This window comes from Panthera onca, chromosome E2 (genome assembly GCF_046562875.1).
Source record: "Panthera onca isolate mPanOnc1 chromosome E2, mPanOnc1 haplotype 2, whole genome shotgun sequence".
In the NCBI taxonomy this organism is placed as follows: Eukaryota; Metazoa; Chordata; class Mammalia; order Carnivora; family Felidae; genus Panthera; species Panthera onca.
In genome coordinates this window covers 41,221,943-41,246,457 of record NC_138353.1, presented here as the reverse complement: position 1 = coordinate 41,246,457, position 24,515 = coordinate 41,221,943, and the positions used below count along the sequence as shown (strand labels likewise).

At 44.0% G+C, this 24,515-nt stretch overlaps 1 long non-coding RNA gene and 1 other non-coding gene across 3 annotated transcripts in view; both read left to right on the top strand.

Annotated features, from left to right (window-relative positions):
* The window catches only part of LOC132690317 (uncharacterized), an 809,984-nt gene that overhangs the window by 617,284 nt on the left and 168,185 nt on the right, over positions 1 to 24,515 (top strand). The window lies entirely within an intron of this gene.
* Positions 4,495 to 4,600, top strand: LOC132691405 (U6 spliceosomal RNA). The gene has a single exon (XR_009615755.1). It is a non-coding gene; the product is annotated as a U6 spliceosomal RNA (small nuclear RNA).

Below are 24,515 nucleotides of genomic sequence, written 5' to 3'. Positions count from 1 at the left end.
ATCCCAAGCAGGCTCTACACTGCCAGCGCAGAGCCTGACATGGGGCTCGAACCCACAAACTGTGAGATCGCGACCTGAGCCAAAACCAAGAGTCGGACGTTTAAATGACTGAGCCACCAGGCACCCCTCTATATTTTAATACTGTGAGAATAATAATGCAGCTACTATTTGCATGCTGATTAGAAGGGAGTTACCATGCCAAATATATTACATATATTAGCTTATTTTGCCTCTTTATCAGCCCTATGAGGTAGGTGTCATTGATAGATGAGAGAACTAAGACACAGAGAGGTTAAGTAACTTTTCTAAGGTCACAGAACTAGTAAGTGGCAGAGGCAAGAGTTTGAGCCCAGGCTGTCACCTCAGACCTCTTGCTCAGGGCCAGTATGTTCTGTGGCCTCTCAGTACCCCTCGTGGCACTCACCATGATCCTGTGGGCCAGCTGGGCTCAGGAAGGGAGCGCAAGACTGTGCCCGTAAACTCACACCACTTGAAGGGATGTGGGAAAATGTAACTTTCTTTCTTTGCTTATACCAAGTGAATTCCTCAAAATGACATCCTGCATTTTAGTTTTTCAGTCATCCCAGGCTTTTCATGTACAATTGGACCTTGAACAACATGGGTTTGAACTGCACGGGTTGGGTCCACTTCTATGCAGACATTTTTTTATTAAGTACCGAACAGTACTAGATATATATTCTCTCTTCCTTAAGGTTTTCTTAATAACCTTTCCTTTCCTCTAACTTACTTGATTAAGAATACAGTATATAATACATATAACATATAGAGTATGTGTTAATGGACTGTTTATATTATTGGTAGGGCTTCCGGTCAACAGTAAGCTATTAGAGGTTATGCTTTGGGGGAGTCAAAAGTTATATGGGGACTTTCATCTGCATGGTGCGTTGTTGGCACTCCTAATCCCCATGTTGTTCAAGGGCCAACTGTATGTCTTGTTTTTCCGGGGGTTCCTTTAGTTTTTCTTATTGACAGAGAAAACTCTGCCTTCGTGTTCCCATTAAGGACTTGCAGCTTCTTTGTTATACAAATGAAAGGACAGAATCTACTTCCCTCTTGCAGATGTTGCTTCCGGCACCTGCCAACTTCCTGTTTCCATTTGCACTGATTGCTTTTTGCTGTGCACTTGTCATTCTGAGATTTCATTTTATTCCCCTCTGGGATTAGTTTCTATTTTTTCTTGGATTTCCTGGACTCTTTCTATTTTTCTTGGATTTCTTTTTCATTTGGCTGAAGTATATTCTCAATTTCATTCTTGTTTTGTAGAAAATATTCTTTGCAGAAATGTTAGTATCTTTGTATGTATGTTGTCTGGGTGTATAATTGAAATCCATTTTCCCTCGAAGGGTGAGAACTGATGTGAATCTGATTACTGTCCCATTGAAGATAACGCTTTTCTTCTCTTTGAGCTTTCAGGATTTTCTCTTTATCTTTGATAGTTTGGATACTCACAGGGATGCGATGTGAGAGTTTACGGTTTATTCGTCTTCTTGGCAATAGTCCAAAGGAATCTATCATTCGGAAGACCCAAGTTCTTTTGTTCCTATGATGATTTCTTTGGGACAGTTTATTCTTTGAATTATAAGTTCTTGGGTTCCCCTCAGTTCTGGAACAGGGCTCAGGAGTTTTGTGATCCTTCACAAAATTCCCCCGAAGCTTTATTAGTCAGTAATGTCTGTGAACCACCCAATAAGATGGCGCTTGGGATCACTTTCCTGCCCTGGTGCTTTTACCTGATAGCGTGGCCAGTGTGTTTTTTTGTGACGTTGCCACATGGTGTTGTGCTCCTGTATTTCAGTGCTTTTACTAGTGTGGTCAGGGTGGAGATGTGAAGTTAGGCCACCCCTGTCTACTTCACAGCATTCTTGCAAAGGTTACATGCAATCTTGTTTGTAGAACTGCTTTGAAAACTCTCCAGGGTCATTGACATGTCTGAAGCTAATTCATTCAAGGTACTATGGCTTTTGGCTAGGCTCTGTGAATTTCAACAGAAAGCATCTCTTGTGGTGGTGACCTAGTGGAGAAAATATTTGTCCTTGGGTTCTATTTCTGCTGAATTTTTCTTTCATATTACCTGCTTCTTGGTTCCTGAAGGAAGGTAGATGTCTCAAGAAAGAGGCATCTGTTTTAATTTCGCCTCTTGCCTCTTTTCTTCCTATTTGCTGACTTAAGTATCAAATCAGGCTTGGTGTTCCTGGCTTATAAATAGCAATGCCTCCTCAAACTGCTCTATAAATCATTATTATTAATAACAGGGATAATAATGATAATACTAAATAGCACCCAGGTACAATCTTCTGTTACAAAATGCTTTCAGAAATAGTACCTCTGGGCTGCTGGTTTATATGGGAAACACAAAAACTGATTAAAAATGATGACTGTTCTATCCAAAATGTGTTTGCTTTTCTGGGTTGAATTCGTTTGTTTGATTGAAAATTTCAAAAAGAAGGTGTATGCTGGAGAGAGCTGAGGTCGTGGAAGTAAGCACAATGCAGAGCACTGAAATAGTTCATTGCTAACCCAAATATTTGGAAGTACGTGGGTGACAGGTCTAGCTTATGCTGGAAAAGTAAAGTCATGTAGACATAGCAGATTCAATGCCTAAAATAGAATAATCACAGCCACATTTCTAGAAACACTTGTGGAATCATTACAGCACAAGGTAAGGGGCTATCTCTAGAGAAAAATGGTGGATTTAGGCATTATTTAGCATCTCAGTGCCTCCATTTTCTTATCTTTAAATAGGAGTTTAAATCTGATCTCCCCAGGTTGCTGTCAGCACCTACCAGTCTCTAGCACATAGGATTAACAATCCCAAATCAAAGGTGCTGTTGTTGTAAGTGAAATTGCTGTAATGTTGTACTGAAATTTAATCTTGTCCGGGAGGCACTGCAAATAAAAATCATTTCATTTTTTTGTACATTTTTAATTTGAGTATAATATATTTGCATAAAAGTACACACAGATAATATGTATACAGTTGGGTGGATATTCACATGGCAAACACACCTATATAACCAGAACTTGGAACTGGAACACCAGAACTCACCCAATGGATACCCATGTTCCCTCGATTAGTACCTGCCATGAACTCCTACCAAAGTATAAGCCATATCATAACTTTGGACACCATACAGTCATTTTGCCTGGTTTTGAACTTATCACCAATGGAATTATACAGTATATACTCTGGTTCTTCTGTTTGGTGAGTGTATGCGCAGTCTGGTTTGTGCATTCACCCATGTTGATCATTCTGTTGGAGATCTTTCTGTCTCACAGCCACATGGTATGGTGTTTCATGGGTGTTGGGTAACTTCCAAGTGGCCACCGTGGAGAGTGCTGCTGTGAGTGTTCTAGGACATTCCTTTTGGTGAACATAAGAGGGTAACGGTCTTCATGCTAATAATCTAGCAGGCCAGGGTGGTTTTCCTCAACCTCTTCCTCTTTATCCAGTTGATCTCCGAGGCCCAGGCATCCATCTCCCCAGTCTCTGAGGTCTGACCCTGCCACCCATTGCCTGAATTACTGCAATAACTGTGTTTCCTTCCAATGTTTTCCCATCTCTCCCAGCTGAACTTCAGCACTGCCAGAATAGTCTTCCTGAAATGCACAACCGATTGTGTCACTGTCCTCAAAATTTTCATCCTCAATACAATTGAAACAAAGCAAAGCAAAACAACACAACTCTGAGCTCCTTGTAGAATCAGGATCCACTTTGAATGAGCTCCTGCCTGCTTCTCCCTCTTCATCACCTTCATCTCTGTGTACTGGTGCCATATTGGATTAGCTCCTTTGCTGCTCCAGTGCTATCTCAGGCTGGCAAGGCCTTTCTTCCTTTCTGCCAATGTTGAATTTCTTCTCATGGTCAAAGACTAATGCAGTGCCATCGTGTTCCAACGACTCTTCCTGCCCCAGTCTCCACGAAGAGACATGTTCTAGTCTGACATCCTAGAACTCATCGTGTCCATCTGATCAATCCAGCCCTGATCTATTGAGGGCTGGGCTTACAGCTTTTTCCATCAGTCAGTTCCTTTTGTTTCCTTGTTCAGATAGTGTGGCTATTCCCTGGGCTCTCTAAGGAATTGTCCTCATCCTCATTAAAGAAGAGAACCACCCTGGAACAGGCTCTTGTCAAACAAGTTCCTCATGATTGGGTAAGAGGACCCAATTTCCTGTTTATATTAATTATTAGAGAATTACGGTTTCATGGTAAGTTAAAAGTACCTTTTCTTTGTGTAATTACCTCATTTGCAAGGCAAGTGAGTAAACTTTACTTCCTCTCAGTAAGAAACCATTTCATTTTCAATAAGACCCTAGAATATCCCTTGGAGTCTGGCAGGTCCCGGGACCTGGGATTTGGTTTCTGCAGCAGGGAATCTGAAAGGGATGGAGGGATGCAGAATTGGTGATGGAAGTTCCTTCTACTTCCAGGCCATCTGATGGGACTGACATTCTCTCCTCTTCAAAATCATTCCTGTTCTCACTTCGGCAGCACATACACTAAAATAGGAATGACACAGAGAAGATTAGCACGGCCCCTGTGCGAGGATAACACGCAAATTCCTGAGCATTCCATATTTTTAATCTACTCCTGAAGTCAAGACTACTCTGTATGGTAGCTAATTTGAGAATTAAAAAAAAAAAAAAAAAAAAGAATCACTCCTGCCCCTTACCCTGGGCCCTACAGCCCTAAGACAGTGCTGCTTTCTCCCTGACATGGAACAATGGCCTGTATATGCGGGTGTCGCCTTCATTTGTCTTCTCTGTCCATACTATCCCAGAAGGCTTCTCACCCCCAGCACATGGCACACCCAGCACATAGAAGGGCCTCAATAAACACTTGCTGATTGACTGAATGAATGTTTGTATTTCTGAATGTGCAATTAAAAGTCACTTGCCCTGGGCAGATTACTTCAATGTTTATTATTCTTTTTTGGAAATTGAAAGGGGAAATTTTAGTTGATTCCATAAATTGATATTTATCAATGTCTAACGCATATCTGCAGAAGCTAAAGACATTCAAACTGGCAGCGTATTTTAGGCTGACTGGAACCTATACCCTACCATTGCTTTGTGTTGAATTTCTTCAATTAATTAATTTATTTTAATTTAATTTTTTTTCTTTTGAGAGAGACAGAGCAAGCATGCACACATGAAAGCGGGGAAGGGGCAGGAGGAGGATCCTTTTTTTTAATTTATTTTTTGAGAGAGAGAGAGAGAGAGAGTGAGTGAGCCAGTTGGGGAGGAGCACAGAGAGAGAGGGAGAGAGAGAATCCCAAGCAAGCTCTGTGGCGCCAGCTCAGAGCCCATGATCTCACGAACCTTGAGATCATAACCTGAGGCGAAATCAAGAGTCTGTCGCTTAACCGACTGAGACACCCAGGAGCAGAGAGAGAGAGGGAGAGAGAGGGAGAGGGAGAGAGAGAATGAATCTTAAGCAGACGCTGTGCCTGGCACTGAGCCCGATCTCAAGACCATTAGATCATGACCTGAGTTGAAATCAAGTGTTGGTCACTTAACCGGACTGAGCCACCCAGGTGCCCCAACTTTGTGTTCAATTTCAAGTGCGAGTTATGACTCCCACCTCTGTGTCAGGGTGATGGTGGACACTGTGCACTTGTCTGTTTTCATCCTCATTCCTTGCATGTATAGTTCAAGGAAAATGCCAGTTTTTAACAAATATACGTTCAGACAAACAAACCTTTCTCCCAAGGAACTAAGTTGAATGGATTTCAAAGATATGAGGAAAAGTTTCATTATATGAAGCAATGACATTTAGTGGGGCCTTAATCCATAGCCCCTCATATTAAGGTAACATTAAATCATCTCGTCAAACAAATATTTTTTCGACACCTGTGCTGGACACTGGGAGCACAGTGTCGAACATGGATTTATTTCTTCTTTCTCCTGAAACTTCTGTGTCTCCTGAGGGGAAGCCAGACCAAACAGGAAAAAGGCAAGTAAACAAGCAAATGACTTAAAATGGTTCCAAAATGTGACAATAATAAGGCCACATTTCATTGATTTTTGAGACGCATTTCTTTTCACCTTTTAATATTGTTGAAATTGTGATGTCTTAAAATGGGAATGTGTGTTTAATATATTGTTTTCCCCCCTGAGAAGTTATTAAATTGATGCTTTGACTTCCGATCGATGGTGTCTCAGAATGGAGGAAATATGGTAATGATAAAAGCTCACATTTATTGAACACTAACTATGAGTCAGGTGCAGAGCGGGACATGCTGCAGCATTGTCTCTTTTATTCTGGATAACAACCAGATGAGTCATGTAGAAGCCCCTGTGCTTTACAGGTGAGAGAAATGCCTCTCAGGGCCGTGAGGCACCTGGCTTAATGGCGAACGCCTGCAGGGGCCAGTATTTGAACCCTGGCATGCCTGACTCTGCTGTCTTAGTTGCCAGTGTTATTCCCTCCCCCTGCCGCCGATCCCTTTTGGAAATACTTGGTGCAAAGCGATCATTGCTATTAGGATTTCCCCAAGTACTCCTAGGTTGGCTACGTGGTTTCTGTATAACGAGGAGGTACCCCTGAAAGGTAATTTATGTGTAAATGGGCTCCCCAGAAACGCACTGCAGAGACTACACCCGCAGAGCTCGTATCCACTAGTGAATCTTGGGACAAGGACTGGGGCCCATCTTGATCAGTATTCTTGCAGTCCTTGACCTGCTCTGGTGAGCACTTAGAAAAAGGTACAAAGCAACCTTTGTATTACCTGGGAGTCCCTTTAGAAAGATGTTCTGCTATGAAGAGAGAAAACTCTCGATTTTACTGTGGGGAGGATAGGGTCTGCAGTGGGAGGATGCTAGAGATACTTTCTACACCAAGCCAACCCCGGAGAGGTTAAGCGGCTTGCTTGGCATGCCTGAGGCTGCTTGGAGAATCAGAAGCAAGGCCCTGACCTTTCAGACCCACGAGGGGTTTATGTTGCTCACTGGTTCACCTCTTTGTCCTCTGTCCTTTCTGCTTCTTCCCCCATTTCCTTCTCTCTCTCTCCCTCCTTGCCTTTCACTTCCTTTTTATTTAAAGAAGGGCATGCTAGATTGAAAAGGTATGAAATAACTGTGGTGGCCAAAGCAGTGAAGAGTGACAGCTAAAATAGAAAGTTCTGGAACTTGAAAAAGTATGAAGGACCACTAAGATTAGTTGAGGATTGATTTATGTGGCTAAATAGTTAATATGCTCAAAGAGGTTTTAAAATATGAGGCTTGTGATTAATATTTATAGCTCTAAGTGATGAGAAATGACCAGAAAAGAAGCCTGTTGGGTTGACTTAAAGATTCGAAAAATCTCCTGAGATCATACAGGCTCAGGAAGGGGGAAGGCGGCTGTGCTATCGTGTTGGAAGAAGCTGGCTAATGCATGAGGAATCCAAAACAGGAGCTCTGGGAGAGGCTGTGTATGCACTGGAGGCAGGAGGGACTTGGAGGCAATTTCCACCTTCATTGAATTCATCTCACACAGACTGGCCTGATTTGGTTTATACTGAGCTTGTAAATCGAAGACTGTACAAAAAACCAGCGCATGAACTAGTAACCTATTTAGAAAATTCGTGAAAGAATTGGAAACGGAACACTTTGAATCCATCCAGTTAGCCACCGGAAAGAAACACTGAGGGAGAGGAGGACTTCTGGAAAAATGGGTGCTTATCTGCCCTGCCTGCCTGTGGCTGTTGCCACGGGGAGTCAGCTCACTGGCTGTCCCAAGAGAAGAAATGTTTGTGGCTACAAATCTGCACTCTGTAGTTTAGTGTTCCCGGAGATGTCCTCTCCCTTTGGCTTGCGAGCAGTTTATATATATTTGGCTAAGCTGAATTCTTCTAACTAGAATATAGCACGCTGTCTTGGAAATTTCTCACTGCTAAATGAATGTTTAAGAGCCTGTCATTAGTTGATAAACATAGATACAGAAGAAGAAACTCATTTTAAGAAACTCTGGCATTCTGGCCTTAAAAAGAATAAATTACAGTATGATTAGTCACTTCAAAAAGGGTTTCTTCATTTAAAAAAAAAAAAAGCTTCACCAATGAGTATCTTTGAAAAAAAAAAAAGAAACCCAAATCAAAAAAAAAAAAAAAAAGAGAGAACTTTCCAACTTTATATTCTTACAAATATATTTAGTATATAAATGTAGGTTACTCCACCTAAATATATACACAATGAACTTTGCACTACTTTGAGCTCATTCATGCATTCGTTCATTCAATCACATAAGAGATATTCAGGCAGATCGTATGAGGAAGACAGAAATAAAATAGTGTCTTAATCTTCAAGTGGAAGGAATTGTCACTTCCTGTTTTTGGTGATATTGACTACGTTTTATGAAAATAAAGTGTTTGCTGTAAAAGATTTAGTAAATACAAAAGGAATCACAAGGAAGGAAGAAATAGGCCTGAAATCTCCATACTCAGAAGAATTCACTGTGGGAATGTTTATCCATTTCCTTCCTGTTACTTCTGGGAGTGGTGCAGGCACATGTACAGGGCTGGCTGAAAACAGGGTTTGAGGTGGGGCGGGGGGTGGAGACACTGAACCAAATGAAAGCAGGGCGAGAGCTTTGCAACTCCTAATGAGTTTGGACTTTTCCCTTTGGTGATGGGACAGATGGATGAATTAATGGCAAGGGAGTGGTGCACTTTAAATGCCTGGAATCTCTTTTCTCCTGCCTCCTATAGGAAAGAGGAGCTCTACCTGGCTGGAAGGGTGTGTCAAAGAAGATACAAACAATATTTGGTGTCCCTAGCCAGGCTCTGTGCTAAGTGCTTGACATGGATTTCACTTCCTCCCCTAACGACGCTTTGGGTGGGAGATCCCACCGTGCCCCTTTGGCAGAGGATTCAGCTACTGATGCTTCAGGAAAATCCATATGCAGGAGGTCAGCCAGCTAGCTCACAATTGATGCGATTAGGATTTGAACCCAAACCATCTGGCTACAAGAGTCCCACTGCAATTATCTATTGTTGTATAACAAACCAAGCTGAAATTTAGCAGCCCAAAGCCACACCCATTTTATCGCAGTTGGAAATCCAGGCAGGGCTCAGCTTGGCTGGGTGTTTCTTCTCCTTATGGTGCTGGCTAAGGTCACCTACTGATATTCACCTGGTGGCTGGGCTTTTTGGGGGGAGGGAGGTCCGAAATGACTTCACTCACTTACTTTGTGCCTTGTCCGGGATCGCTGGGAGGGCGGGTGTAGCTGAGACTATTGACTGAAGCAATGGCCTCTTCAGGATGGTGGTCATCTCAGGGTATCTGGACTACTTACATGGCAGTTCAGGGCTCTCCAAGGCACTCCCAAATAGAAGCTGCCTTCGGGGTGCCTGGGTGGCTCAGTCGGTTAAACCTCCAACTGCAGCTCAGGTGATGATCTCGCAGTTCGTCGGTTTCAGCCCTGCATCAGGCTCTGCACTCAAAGTGCAGAGCCTGCTTGGGATTCTCTCTTTCTCCCTCTCTTTCTGCAACCCCCCCACTTGTGTTCTCAATCTCTCTCTCAAAATGCATACATAAACTTAAAAAAAAAAAATAAAAAGCTTCCAGTGTCTTAAAGCTTGGAAAGTGGCACAGGCCACTGCTGACATTCTTCTATTGACCAAACAGTCACAATCCACCTGGAATCAAGAGGATGGACGTAGATCATCGCTCTTCAACACCATTTGTGGCCATCCTTAATCTCCACACATCTCAATACTTAATCACTGAGGAGACAGTGAGAGCCTGTCCGAATTGCTGGATTGTCTAGCTGGCTGATTGATTAATCTGTTAATCAAATGCACATTGGACAACTATCATGTGTTGGACACCAGGATATAACAGCACAACAGACAAGGTGTTCACCCTCAGGCACTTAGACTCGAACAAAGTGGCTAATCGTCACTGAGTCACAAACAGGGAAGATCGTGGGGCATCAGGTGCCAGGATGGACATGAGCCAGCTGAGGACTTCTAGGGGGGTGACTCTGGACAGCTTCTTCAGGGAGGCCTTGCTGACAGGTGGGGTTTCACCTACCAGTTGACAGAGGAACAGAGGGCTCATCCTCTAGAAAGAAGAAATAGCAAGTCCCCAAACTCTCAAGTGGGAAAGGACTTCGTGAATCTATGGAACCAAGAAGAAACTAATATGCCAGAAGGATGGTGGAAAAGGTGGGGTGTGGTCCCAGCAAACAGAGCGGTGGGTAGGAGCCAGACCACCCAAAGCTTCATAGACCAGAGAAATTTCATTTCATCTCCCTGGCAAGCAGAAGCCACTGGGTTTTGGGCAGGGGAAGTAGCATGATCTAACAATGTTCACCTTTTCAGTGCATAGCTACAAAGTGCTGTGTGACTTTGAGCTGGACATTAACCTCTCTGGGCCTGTTTTCACACTTGTAGTAAATGGGTTTGAGTGAATTGCAATGATCTTTACAGCTTTGATATCTTGACTCTGCATGTCCCTTGTTTACATTCGCACCTGGGATTGGCCCATCTTCACTTTGCAAGGAAATAAGCTACCTCTCGGACATCCTCCCCAGTCCTTCCTTCACGAATGTACCTGCCTGAGCCCATGTGTCAACACCAGGCCGACCAAGACATTTTATCCACAATTGTGCAGATTAGAGGAGGAGGCAGAGATTAGAAACGGCAGGGCTTGCACATTCCGACGGTTCTTAACTTGATTTAAACTTTTGACCTGTAATGCTTCCCAGCTGTTTTGGAGTCACACATCCCATCTTGATTAGACTCGCCCCCAAAAGGGATCCAAACAGAGGGGGTTGTTTCAGGGACCCATCACCCTGCCTGGCCCTGGGGTTTGCAATTCCTGGCTGAAGGTGGTCATGGCCCCCAAGCCTTTTGCTTCACACAGCCCAGCAGCAAGGGCTCACTCTCTTCCCCTCTCACTCTGTGCACACGGGGGCCACCTTTTTAACAATCTGTTTTTACAATGTGGAGAAAGAGGTGGGAGCAGGGGACGAGCCAGAGTCCCTGCCCCCCCCACACTTAATGTACCCCAGGTGGCGGGAGTTAACTGGGAAAGCTTGGGGCTCGGATTCCAAAGTACACATTGAAATAAATGAAAACCAACTGGAGTTGCAATGGGCAGAGGCACAAGAAGAAATTTCATCTTCGAGGTTATTTTTTCTTTTTTTCTTTTTTTTTTGTTCAGAATGCTAATCACGGGGTGAACTCAGAAGGAATGTGCTTTCTCAAGATGAATTTCCTAACATGGTAGAAAATGGACAGAATCCAGGAAGCAGCTCTGTCTATTGCCTGGGGATGGATGTCTGCGTGCTGGCCACGAAGGGTGACCTCTCCATCCATCACCGGGATGGAGCCCTGGCACCTGCGGCCCACAGGATTCAGGGAGAGAGCTAAAAGTCCTCAAGTTTCTCCTGATTCTCTAGGAGCCAGAAATTCAGAGCCCTGGGTCCCACATTTGGTTTCTCTGAAAATAAGCTTTCAGGTGATTCTTTTTGGACATGATGAGAAAATGCCCCAGGAACTCATATTTTTGTTCTGTGTGTTTCCTAGCATCTACTCAACTAAAGCACAACAACGTATTTATGTAAATTTGTGCAAATCAGCTGACAAAGATTTCCCATTATTTATTTCATGGACTCCATTCATGGGGCCACCCTGGAAATTTACGGCCGTACAATTGTTTGGAGACAGTGTATGTGGCAGGTTATGGAAACCAAACCTCCAGTCAGAACAAACTACCTTCACCATTTGGAAGCGTTGACAGGTCCCCGCTCACCTGGGCTCTCCTACTGAGCCTGGTTCCTGAGGGCCTTCCTTCAGCTCCTGACTCAGCCAACTTTCTCATCTTGGTTACCACAGACTCTCTTCTTGCATGGTTGATTCCAGTCCCCCTGATTCTGTGGCTCTTCCCCAAACGTACCGGGCAAGTTCTTAATCCCTTTGCATGCTCTGTTCCCTCTGGCTGCGAGAGTTTCCTCATGTGCCCTCAAGTCCCTCACTCCATCCGCCCTTGAAAGCACATGCTCCCTGGAAAGCCTTCTCAGTGGTTTCACGTACAATTATTTCCTGTTATTTCTCACTGCGAATATGACATTAGGCCCATTGTAAGAGGATCCCATTTTGTGAGCCTTTTGAGGGTAGGCGCCCTGGTTCATCTCTGTTTCTCACAGTCCTTGCCCAATGCCTGCACAAAGTAAATGCAAAATAAATGTTTTCTGATTGAATTGGAGCACTTAATAAATATAAAACTTTATATAAAGATCCAGTTTATAAATAACAGTAATTTCTTTTTTTTTTTTCAGTATATGAAATTTATTGTCAAATTGGTTTCCATACAACACCCAATGCTCATCCCAAAAGGTGCCCTCCTCAATACCCATCACCCACCCTCCCCGCCCTCCCACCCCCCATCAACCCTCAGTTTGTTCTCAGTTTTTAAGAGTCTCTTATGCTTTGGCTCTCTCCCACTCTAACCTCTTTTTTTTTTTTTTCCTTCCCCTCCTCCATGGGTTTCTGTTAAGTTAAATAACAGTAATTTCTAATGAACTCTACAAGCATTTTTTGAGCGTCTGCACATCCGGGCATTGGGTGACAGCTTCTGCTATCAGGGCACAGCGTGGGTTGGTGTTTTATGTTGCCATAACACAGGTGCAGACATCACCATAGCTGGGACCCGCCAGTTCCTCTCTTCTCCGTGACATTTTCCTCAGCTCTTTCCTGACTCCTGAGCATGCCCAGTGAGCCACACTGGGGAAAGATTTCACAGGGCTGGGACTGTCAGCCCCAGGGGCAAGGTGACCAGTGTTTTATTACATGATTACCATGGACAAGGTCCCATGCCTCAGTCACTTCATTCTTTTTTTTTTTTTTTTTTTTTTAACGTTTATTTATTTTTGAGACAGAGAGAGACAGAGCATGAACAGGGGAGGGGCAGAGAGAGAGGGAGACACAGAATTGGAAACAGGCTCCAGGCTCTGAGCTGTCAGCACAGAGCCCGACGCGGGGCTCGAACTCACGGACCATGAGATCATGACCTGAGCTGAAGTCGGATGCTTAACCGACCAAGCCACCCAGGCGCCCCAGTCACTTCATTCTTAAACCTCATACCATTCCAGAAAGAATCCAAAGAAGGAGACTGTTATAAGTTCTGTTTTACATATGAAGAAATGGAAGCTTAGAGAAGTTGTCATTGGCCTAAGATCATTCATCTACTGATTATATGTCTAGAAATCTCTAAAGACCCAGAACTCGACTTTGAAGCCTAGACTTCTTTCACTGATCCCTGACGACCTTGTGTTCACCACTCCCACCCCTGCCTCAAGCAAAGTTCCTTATAATAAACAAATATATTTAATTGACCCTACAGGTGCATAACTATGTACATCTTGTCGGTGAAAGGGCATCATCAGGTTCAACTCTATTTTTTATGCCATATTTCTTTTTTATGATGCACTCTGGGGCTTCCAGATGCATTCAAAACTTCCCTAGGTGTTCATTCATAAGGCAGATTCTACCTGCAGAGGAGGGTTCAGGGGACACAGAAGTGTTGGCATCAGACTCTGGTCCTCCAAGGAAAAGCTTCTGCAAGGAAAACTGGACGTGGCTTGATGCTGTGGCTATGAGACACTCACCGTCAAGAGGGAAGCCAAGGGTTCAGCCAATGTGTGCAGGACTCTTGGGACATCATATCCATCACCCTCTGTTCTATCTACTGTGTGGGTGGAGGGGGGTTTTATTTTATAGTATTTTATTTTATTATTATTTTTTTTTTACTTTTCATTTGGATGTGACCCCTCGTGTCAGCCCATTCTTTTATGCCCATGCATACAAATTAATTCTGTGGGTAATTCTGATAGAAAATTTGATGAGTTGGCCAGAGAAACTTCAGTAAGAGAAATTAAATTAAAAGTAGCAATTTTAAGAGAGGAGAAAAATAAAATGACAGTTTTGATCATTTCAGGCCCAGGGCATTGGATGGAGACGACATTTCAGCCTTCTAATTCATTTCCTCATTTTCATTCTTTATTCAAATTGCCACTGCATCTGGAAGGAGGCTTTTCAGCCCATCCTGAACTTGCAGGAAGTGGAGGAGGTTTTGCTGCCCGGGTTTGTTCACTAGATGGCGTGGCTCAGACTACTTATCTGCGTTGCCCGGATTCAGCTGGCTCAGGAAGCCACCACTGGACTCCTGTCAAATTTCTGTTAATTTCATTTGGGACAAACAGCATGCCCCTAAGAGTACAAGAAGTCGGGGGATTCTTTGATTCTCGAAGCAGGAGTTATTGCTGGAGAAGTGCCTGCTACTGGATTAGGAAAGATTCATAGAGCCCGACAGTACCTTGTAGATCATCGTGTCCATCTGTGGTTTCCAGACTTATTCGTTAGAGTAAAACGCTTTCCTCAGCAAAATGCTATGCAGGACCAAATACGTAACACAGGAAATAGCATAGCTCCTGTGGTTGCTTTCTGGAACCCTTGGGATTCGAGAACTATTGATCTTATACCTTCCCTCCCTCCCGCCCTTCTCTTCCTTCTTCTCTCCCTTTCATTTTCCAGAGCTGGAAATGGAGGATGAGAGAGGACAAGATGTTCATGGCAGATCTTGGCCCCAAACCAGTCACTGAATAATCTTTCTGTGAAGCCACTGCCTTGTTTATTTAAATCCCACCGAGTTCCCATTAAAGGAGTCTCCAAAGAAAATGGTTCTAAATTCCCCGGGAGATACTCTTGTGGATGGAGACACACAGTTGTTGAATCAGTGTGTTGACACTGATCATAAATTCAAACAGGACAAGTGTGACAATGACGAGTATGTGGATTCCGGGCCAGACACTGGACAAACTCTTTCACGCCTTATTTTATTTTTCTTCACAAGAAAAATGGGAGGTTTGTTTTTCTAGTCCTACTTTACAGATGAAGAAAATTAGATTCAGAGGTTAAACTTTTTGTATCAACTAATGTATTAAGGTAGGGGTGAAGCTCTTATGACAAAGAGACCCTAAAACACAGTGTCTTAAGTACAGTAGAATTTACTTCTTCCTCACATGACAATTCACAGGAACGTGACCCAGGGCAGCTGGGTGTGGCTGGGCTCATTCCAAACTATGGCTTCTCTCTCTGTATCTAATATGGCTTTACCAGATCCTTTCACCTCCCAAACATCAGAGAAGCCATATAGCCAGTAAATGATTGGGGCCCAGATTTGAACCAAGGCTTATGTGATTCGAAAGGCTGGTGTTAACTGACCACTGGACAAACTTCCCACGTTACTGGGGCACCTGGGTGGCTCAGTCAGTTGAATGTCCCACTTCAGCTCAGGTCATGATCTCACAGTTTGTGGGTTTGAGCCCCGTGTCAGGCTCTTTACTGACAGCTTGGAACCTGGAGCCTGCTTTGGATTCTGTGTCTCCTTCTCTCTCTCTGCCCCTCCCCAGCTCATGCTCGCTCTCTCTCTCTCTCTCTCACTTTCTCTCTCTCTCTCTCTCAAAACTAAACTCAAAACAAAACAAAACAAAACTCCCAACTTCCTCCATTACTTCCATCTCCAATCATTACAGACCAAATATAACAACAAACTGCCACCATCTAAGGCATCAGGGTTAGTTGTGGTAGCCAGCCTGCAAGATGGCTTCCAATCATTCCTACCTGTGGTATCCATGCCCTTGCGTCGTTCCCTCTCACAAGAATGGGGCCAGCCTGTGTGGTCAACAGAATATCATGGACATCATCGACAATACCCTTTGAGGAGGCTAAGTCCCCAAAGATACTGAACTTTCTGCTTAGCTCTTTCTTGGATCCCTAGCTCTGGGGAAGCCAGCATCATGCTGGAGGACACTCAAGCAGCCTTATGGAGAGGTCCACATGATGAGGAACCGAGGCCTTCCAACAGCACCCAGCACCGGCTGGCCAGCCGTGTGAGTGCACCGCCTTGGAAGCAGATCCTGCAGTCTCAGACAAGCCCGTGGAGAGCTGCACCCTGGCCCAATCCTGAGTGTAAGGTCCTCAAACTTCCCGCACCAGAATCAATCAGTAAAGCTGCACCCAGATCCCTTGCCTCATGGAAAATATGTGAGATAATAAATGTTTATTTTTATTTTATGCCACTAAATTTCATGGTAATTTGTTATGCAGCTATAAATAGCTAATATATTAGTATAGATGGGAGGTTAAGAGGATGCATTTTTTTTCTAGCCCAAACTCCAACCACCTTCTCAGGAGAGCCTTAATTGATCCCATCAGGGAAGTAGCTACTTTTCTTTCCTCTGAGTCATGGTTCCTTTACCCCATCTCATGTCACTCAAAGCTGAACTACGTATGTTTACAAGTCAGTTTCCTTCTCCAGACCGCTCTCGTTCCTCAGTGACAATGGCTTGTGTTCAGATTCTTCTTCCCTGTGGCCTAAGAGCGCCAGATTACATGTGTATTGAAGTGACTGCCTGAAACCTTCTACCTATCCTTTAGCTCATTTGTTTTATAATATTATGCACATATTTGCTTCAGATGTAGGCTCTAGAAACATTGTGTTGCCTTTTACATGAAGCCTCTCAGTTGCTTCTTTGTTACAATAACAGGTTTTTAAAAATACTCTGTATAAATAAAAGATAAATCTCCTAAGGGCCAGAGATCATGCTGTTTTAGGAGCTTTTACAAATAGTTAGCACCTCCTTATTCTTGAAAATCAGGCCTGAAATCTCATCAAAACAAATGTCCCCTGGAGATCCCCAGGGCTGAGATTTTTTTTTTTTTTTTTTTTTTTTTTTTTTTAAATCACATTCCCTCTTTTCCCATTTAGAAGAGGAGAGAGGAGGCCTGTCATGAGCTTGCTTGGCTCAGGTCTCCCCTGTTCCCCTGACCTGGGGGTTTCTACCTTCTGATGGACCTACCTGCTGCATTTCTGAAGCCACCTCATTCCCAGTCATGCATACAGCCTTGTGGGTAACCTTTTTGCAAAAGCACCCAAGAAGTTTCATCTAAATTTCCTTCCACGGCGCTTAGTTTAGAACTGTATCAGACAGAAGTTGGAACACATTCTGCGTCCTTTTGAAACCTAGATATTGTTCTCGGTCTTCAGACTCTAGGAAGTTAGGGAAATTTGTGTAAGTTACACGGATTTGACTTTTGGTTTAACAAAGGAAGAAGTTGAAATGTTTTCAGTGTGACTGTGGCTTAACAAATGAAAAAGGAAAAACAGGGTATTTTGTGATGGTCTACATTTTTCTCTTGTTGAAAATGCCATAGACGCAGTTCCTCATGGGTATCCACATTCCCATCTTTACTGGGCCTTTGGTCAGAGACTTGAGTCTAGATTGATCTACAGCCTTCCTCCTCCAAGAGTTATGTGTTCATATTAAAGAACATTAAGGAGCAGATTTTCTTTTTTGCTTGTTTTTCATGATGACCTTAATTAACTCACATGGGACAGTGATTAAGATCATGTTTATGAAAACAGTCATGCATCAATGCATCATCAGAGAGAGGGGTTGTAAATTTTATCCCCCAAAACTTCCCCCACCCCAAACACATCTCAGTTATAAACATTTTCCATGCTTACCCAGATTTAAGGCTCTATCGATCCACATCATTGATTGAATAACATTGTATTCTTTGTTTTTGCTGTTAATGAAAAAATCAGCTACGCGAATTCCTGTGTCACTTGTAAGATGCATCCGTATTTTTAAGACATAATGAAAAAGGAAAAGAAATATTTATCATATGTTTAAGGATGTTTGATAAGTTTCTTGAGAGGTAAAGTCTCTTGATTCCTGGAGGTGATCAGGCAGAAACATGAATGGAGGTTAACGCACTGGAAAAAGGGCTCTAAAGTCCTGTCAATATGCCTGTTTCCAACACGAGACGGAAAGATCTTTGAGGAAAGGGATGTCATGTGCACTGCTGGGTCCCTAGCACCTCGGTCGATGCCCAGCACCCAGAGTCACTTGATAATTATTTGCTGAACGAATCAAATATCGGAGATCACAGGGCCTCCCTGATCTCTTCCGAGTCCCACCCATGCCCTCATTATCTCCTCACCTCAGAAGGCTGTTGCAAGCATCGAATGAGGTTACCATGCACCCAGAAAGTCCTGGTATAAGTTAAATTCTCAGCAAACAGATGTCTGCTCCTTCTGCTCCTCTTCACGCTCCCCCTCCTTCCATATTCTTTGCCTACTCAGGATCCTTCAACAGAAATTAAACTTTGCAGACGTATTCCCCAGGGCCTTCCCGAAGACATACTCTTTCTGGGAGAAACTGAGTTTATTGACTCTTCAGCCTTGAGAGAGCAGCACGGGGGGTGGGGGTAGGGGGTTTGGATCGGGGCTGGTAGAGGCCCTGCTCCATCAGGCTGGGCAGGGGGCAGCAGCCCGTGCCACAGGATGCTCCTTTCTCCCCGCGCAGACCAAGCTTCCAGATCGGGGGAGGCTTTCCCTCCCACAGTGGGGCTCATGTCACCTGCGCCCTGAATGAAGTCTAGGCTGTTGGGTATGGCACTCAAGGCCTAGTTCTTTGACCTAAGTTGTAATTCTGTCTTTGTCCTCGTACTGTATCTATCACAGGCCTGGAATGTGAGAGGGGCTGGGCACATTCACGTGGGAGATGTGAAGAAGGAATTTTTTTCCTCCCCATCCATTTTCTTATTGAAGGGTGCTAGAACCCGGGGGACTGTGGTTTGAAGTCCAGCCCCAACCTCGTGTGCTCTCCCTCTCTGCCCATGATCATCTTCTACCAGAACGGCCTCCATTCATGTCTTCCGTCATCACTTCAGGCCCATGTGGCTCATGGCCTGCCACCTCCTTCCTGCAGCCCAACATACTTGCCTTTGCAGAGTGAGAACTTCAGTAGCTTTGGTCTGCTTTTATTAAATGCATCCAGGTGGAGATGAACCTTGTATGCTGGGCTGGAGGTGAGGGTCATTTCCCCAAAATGCAGTAGAAGCCAAAGAAGAATTTAAAGTGGGGTTGACAATATCAGGCTTGCGTGTTCGATCACTCAGGCAGTGTTGTGGTGGACAGATTCTGCAAGGGAGAGATGAGAGGCAGTGAAATAATTTAGGAGTTGAATCAGGCTTGGTTGGGTCTGTTGGTACTAAACCCATCCCTTACCTGTCTTTTTATTCCTGTTCCCTAGCTTCAGAGGGAAGCCGGGATACTCTGTGTCTTTGTTCCTTTCCTTCCTCCTCCTCCTTCCCTCTCTCCCTCTCCCTCAGTCTCCCTCTGTTCCTGTCTCTCTCTCTCTCTCTCTCTCCTTTCTATATAGGCCTTCCATGATTTCACCTTCCCCCACATGATTCCAGACTCGGGACTCCAGTGATGTTATCTCCCCCCTTTGCCCCTGAAATCTAAGGAAGGTAGCAACTTCCTGCTGCGGTGAATCTCTGTCACCTCTGTGGATTCTCACCTCTTCCAACACTGGTATAACCAAATTCCTGCTTTTAGTTCCTCTTGTTCAGATACTTTCTGTGGTTTCTGTTTTTCCTTTTGGACCCCAAGATAGCAGGCTATTGAAGTCATACATGTAAAATATGTGAAGGCCTAAATAAGAGTGGCTGGAGGAGAGGAGAAGGTTGAGAGATGGCCTTAATTAAAATCCTACATAGAGTTGTAATTCCTTGTCTTCTTGACCTCAAGAGTATCCTTTGTGGGGCGCGCCTGGGTGGCTCAGTTGGTTGAGCATCTGACGTCAGCTCAGGTCATGATCCAACAGTTCATGGGTTTGAGCCCCGCATAGGGCTCTGTGCTGACAGCTCAGAGCCTGGAGCCTGCTTTGGACTCTGTGTCTCCCTTGCTCTCTGCCCCTCCTACGCTCATTCTCTCTCTTTCTAGATCTCAAATAGCATTGGTCTTTTAAGACCCCCTTGTTATGTAACTCTGCCAGTAAAGAATGATGCTTGGTCAGGCATGGATGCTTTAATTTATCACCAGTTTTCACGTTTCCATGAAATGAAACAGACAAGGAGAACAAAAGACTACAACAGAAATGAGAAGAGAGACAAAGCATTAATCTACAAGTTAATAGACCAGGTATTTCTGGTTATGTGTTTGCTTTGGCTAAGTGTCTAACTACCTGGGTGATCTCAGGTGAGTCACTTTCCTTCTTTGGGGCTTACTTTCTCCATCTTAAAGAATATGATCCTAATGTGCCTTCCAGTCTTGGCCAAAATTCACCATACTCTCTACTGTCCTGAGAGCTTATCATGGGATCCATCCCATTGACTTGATGACTTCTCACACTCTCAGTGACTGATCCGTGATATTAAAGCCCGCATAAATGCTAATAACCTTGTTTCCCTTTGAAAAGCTATGAGAGTACAGATGGATTTTCCAGGCCCCATCTGAGCTTTGCACCCAGCAAATCAAATATCACACATTTAAATGTCCTTGGCACTCAGTGTAGACAGAAGCCCTAGCCAGACATCGCAAGGAAGGTTGGTTCATTCACCACAAAGTAGTTCAAAGTCAGACCCTCTGTTTTTGAAATGAACCAACTTGCCTCTCACCGTCTGTTTTGTAGGACCTGGAATGATACACACTCTTATTTCCATTTGCAGCCTAATCTGTTCCCAGAAATATGTTCTAGAAACCAGGAGAGAAATGTCATCCTTTGGCTGGTTACCCTAAGACACCACAAGCTACCTTCTTTTTATTTTCTTATCTTTTCTGTATTTTAAATTATCATGCTTTTCTAGAAATATCTTTATTTAAACGTATTTCTCTTCTGGGAGAATGGAAAAATGCACTTCTTCCTTGACTGGCACTAAGGTCCATGCTGGAGATGGTGTCCCCTTTTTGATTAAGCAGAATCTCTCATGGGGACCATGGTGTCCTTGCTATGTAAATTGTATGGAGGTGTTTGTTTAGATGTTGATGGCAGCTTTCCAACCCATAACATACATGTGTAGTCTGTGGCAAACACTTTGCTTATGTTGGGGATTTCTGAGATTAAAGACACGTGGCCCCTTCCATTCAGGACTTCAAATCTGACGGGGAGAAACAGAATTGTGAATAATATATGCTATAATATTGGTGGATTTATAGTATTGGGTACCTCTGTGATCTTGCAAGTTTTACCCTCATCCTCCAAAGCCAAAGAGTGGCCATCAGTGGCCAATTACTGAACTGCCAGTGTAGAACCACTGAGTGAGCTATAAGGCGTCAGGACTAGAATTAGATCTTAATTTGCTAAATCTTTTTTCTTTTTTTCTTATTTAAGTGAGAGCTGCATGCACATGAGTAGGGGAGAGGGGCAGAGGGAGAGAGAGAGAGAGAGAGAGAGAGAGAGAGAGAGAGAGAGAGAGAGAATCTTAGGCTGTATGCTTAGCACAGAGCCCGATACAGGACTCAATCCCACGACCCCGGGATCATGACCTGAGCCGAAATCAAGAGTCAGATACTCAACCGACTGAGCCATCTGGGTGCCCCCTAACTTCCCAAATCTTGGCAAAAAGGGTTATTCTAATCATTTTTCCAGTATGGGAGTTTATATACCTGCATGTTTGAAACAAAAGTTTCCAATATATTCAAAAGTATGACCTGTCAATTTGAAGGTATGCCTCAAAAGTCATAAAAATGGTATATGGATCTCGTGCCAACACTTTCTCTTAAAGGAACACACCCTAGGAAGCTATAGATGCTCTCAAATGTGTATTGTATGTTCATTACAGAATTATTTGCAGTAGCCACAGGAGAAAAATACCACCTAATTATAAAGTGTGAGTTCAGTCAATTATGGTAGGGTGATACGATAGAATGCCATGCAGTGGTGATGTAGAAAAGGACTTAATGGCAGGGAAAGAAACTTATGATACATAATTTGATAACATAGCAGGTGATGAAATTCTGCAGGCAGTGAGATTAAATTTAAATATTTGCGTGTGTTTGTGTATGTAATATAGTGATAGATATAGATGTAGGCACACACACATATTGGAAGAAGTGTAGAAGGGTATGCATACTATTTACCACTGGTTATTTCTTGATGAGGCTATGTGAAGTGACATTTTGTTTTGTGCCTGTATGCTGTGATGTATGTGGATTGCTTTTAAAATCAGAAAATGTGTTGATTAAAAAAAAATGGGACTGGTTTCCAGATATGCTGAAGCCAGGACAATTAGTGGGGGCTAGCTGTCAGAGCCACTGGAGAGATTTTGAGTCTACAGGCTTCAAAAAGCCCTTCCAGAATGAACTCCGACTTTGACATTTGGAAATGGGCCACTTGAAAATGGACATTCCAAGTACATCTGTGTATGTAAGCCTGAGGGTAGTTGTAATAAACAGACCTCTGGATGACATGGGATAGTTGGTTGGGTTGGACAGACTGACAATGGAGAGTCTTAACCAGATGGAGTTCACGGGATGGGGGCTCATGTCAATGCTCCCATCTGCTTCAACTCCTTCTCAAGGCACTGCTGTCACAATAGGGGAGTAATTAGAATAACTCTGAAGCAAGACAACCAAGCAGTTGCTCTGACATAGTCTGACTCAGACTTCAATATTGAATCAGGATCATGGGTATGGGATGGCTCTCCTCTTACCTGATTCACGATGGGGATTTTACATTGGAGGCACAGAATGATAGTGAAACTTATTCCCTGAGACTAGTGATATACCTGAATGCATCTCAAAACAGTGCCCTATGAACCACTTTCTAGAGGGAAAAATTGGAGGCTTCCTCTGCAAATAACTAAGACAACAAATTACCTATTGTTTGGGTATTTTGTGGCCCACAGTGTGCATCGATTAGATGTAGTTTCCTTGGCTCCCTTCCACCACACTCATGCCTTCTTTCCATTCCTTTTTAATTCCCAATAAGGAGGAAGGATTGGCTAATCTGAATGAGTCCAGGAGAGCCACTGACGTTTTGCTGCTGGGTGTGGTGATCATATGTTAAGGCTCATCATTCCCATAACCATTCTTTTTCTTCTTCCTTCTCTACAAGTCTGGGCAGGGCCTATCCTCAGGGCCGGTTTTCTTCTTCACTCTCCAGGTTCCCTGAGTTTGCAGCTGGGCAGACAAGGGGACCAGAGCCCCTGTTTTAGTTCCACTACTAGCTTGCCATCCGGAGCAAGTATGCATTCCTCTGTGGCCTGCAGTTGTCCCATCTGTGAACCAGAGGGATAGGCTTGGTAGTCCCCAAGTTGTCTTAAAGCAGGATTTCTCAACCCTATTGACATTGGTGCTGGATAATGTCTTTGTTGTGGCGGGCTTTCTGTGCATCACAGAATGTTTACCAGCACCCCCGGACAGTAACACTGCCCTCTCCCCTTATGACAACCCCAAATGTCTCCAGACATTGCCAGATGCCCCCAGAGGAGCAAGATTGCCCCTAGTTGAAAGCCACTGCATTTCTCCTAAGACTTTTTAGGTGCACTTTCACCCCCCCCATTTGCAGTGTTGGAAAGTAGCATGTGGTTTTCCTGATACATGTGGGCAGGTATCTCTAGAAAAGCCACATCAGGGAGAGTTCAATTTAAAACTCTTGCCCTGACACACAGCCACGTTGAGAGATCTGGCTCACCTCCAGCAGACCTCAGACACCCTGAAGGGTGGGTGTTCCCCTTAGGGACCTTTAGCACAGCCCCTCCTCCGCTTCCAGAGGAGTCAGGGAGTGAGGCCTTGTTCTGCTTCCTGGCCCCTGAGAGCCCATGGGGATTTGGGGCTTGGCTCAGAGCCCACACAGGGGAGAGGCTGGTGTGGAGGCGAGGCCAGGGCAATGATGAGAGAAGGCAGGAGTGGGGTTAGGCATTTCCTTAGCTTCATTGGAAACAGATGCCTAGCGGAGGTGGAGGGCTGGGGCCTGCTTCAGACCAGCGTGCTTGGCAGCTCTCCTCCCCGTATCCCTCAACCCCTGCTGTCTTCCCCCCCACCCCCACAGGCACCACCAGGTGATTATTTAAGAGGAGGGCTCTGGTTTTAAGGGAAGCTATGTTTGTGTGACACAGGAATGAAATCTGTTTTTGTGAGAGCATGAGCATATGTGATAGGACTCTATACATGTGATCATAGATCACTGGGATTAAAGAACATCAGGGCAATAAGGTCCTTCACTGATCTGAGTTCAGCATCTCCATCTGAGGTCTGAAATCAAAAACAGAATCCAGGTCAGTTAATTCCCATGGTCTTTACCCATAAACACCCAAACCTCAAGTCCTCTTTTAAGGTGTAACTCATTAAAATATAACTGACTACACCTGCCATTCGTGGCCTGTGCCTATGGCAGACATTACTAACTGATCACAGAACTCTTTCTTCCTGGGTCTTAATCCTGCCTCATGATCTTTTATCTACACCACAGTCTAGGTAGCTAGTACCAATCAGAGACGACATATTTGTCAGTGATTTGGTCTGTCAGGGTCTTTTTAGAGATACAGTTGACCCTTGAACTACTCCGGTCCTCTTATATGAGCATTTTTTTCCATAAATACAGCAGAGTACTGCAAATGTGTTTTCTTCTCATGATTTCCTTAATTATGTTTTTTTTTTTTTTCTCTGGGGAACCTGGGTGGCTCAGTCAGTTAAACGTTCGACTTCGGCTCAGG